General features: G+C 35.9%; 1 pseudogene; it reads right to left on the reverse strand.

Annotated features, from left to right (window-relative positions):
- Nucleotides 1–325: 325 nt before the first annotated feature.
- LOC148930648 (large ribosomal subunit protein eL37 pseudogene) lies at nt 326–862 on the reverse strand (annotated as a pseudogene).
- Between the last annotated feature and the right edge of the window lie 271 nt (nt 863–1,133).

Raw genomic sequence — 1,133 nt, forward strand, 5'->3', positions numbered from 1 at the left:
CAATCATCTATATTATATTTCTCTAACGTTTTAATTAATTCATGAAAAAATAAAAATACAAAAGCTAACTAAAGAATTTGTTGATCATTGTGATATTGACATCGATTTTTTAGTCAAGAATATGTCAAAATAGGAAACAATTCACAGAAAAAAAAAGGAAAGGAAATAATTCAATATTAGATTTATATTGCAACCAAAAATAGTTCTATAGAGCTTTATTTGTATGCATTACTTGTTTCTATAAATAAGAGGCTGTAAACATGTATAGTAAACAATATAATGAAAATACACAATATCGAACTCATCCTTGCGCTCGCGTAGCAAATCAAGACTCGAGAGCCTCGCTCGCCAGATTGCAAGATCCATCTCCATGTTGACATGCTCTCAAAGCTTGAAACCGTCCATGTCTAGTAATTAGTATGTTAACGTTACTGATCCCAATATCAAATCCATTCTTGCGCTCGCATTCGCATAGCACTTCGAGACTCGAGAGCCTTTCTCGGCAGATTACAAGAGATCTTGCAAGCGCTCATCCATATCCATTATTTTATTTTATTTTAACCAACAAAATGTAACAACCTATATAAAAAAAAGGTGCTGAAATGTCAATCCCAAAAATCAAACTGTCCTCTAAGATCGAAATAAAGATAAGCAGGAACAAATGCACCTTGCTGCGGCCTTCTTCCTTGGTGCAGCCTCGGTACCTTCTCTGAAATTGGTCTTGAATCTAGGGGGTACATTGCGGAGGTACCTCGTGCGACCAGTTCCGGTGGTCTTTCTACGGATGGCCTTCACACTCCAGTTATATGTGTGTGTGTGTCTTGTTCCTCCTCTTTCCGAAACTCCCGGTTCCCTTCCCCATTGTTGTCGCGCAGCTTCAAAAAACCTCATCCATCCATATCCATTATCATCAGCTATACCAGAATTTATAGGAGAAAAGAAGTTGAAAGAAGCATAGAAAATTAATGGCATAAATGTGTGGGAAGAAGAAGAGAATGGAATTCACGGAGTTTTTGAATCGGAAAAACTATTTCTCTCTCGATAAACGTGATGTTTAATAATACTACGGCATTTATTTGTATCCATTAACTCCCTTAAATTCATTAATGAAGAATAATTTTAATTAGATTATA

Source organism: Salvia hispanica, chromosome 3 (assembly GCF_029641045.1).
Source record: "Salvia hispanica isolate PSC_SH4W2 chromosome 3, Shi_PSC_v1, whole genome shotgun sequence".
Taxonomy (NCBI): Eukaryota; Viridiplantae; Streptophyta; class Magnoliopsida; order Lamiales; family Lamiaceae; genus Salvia; species Salvia hispanica.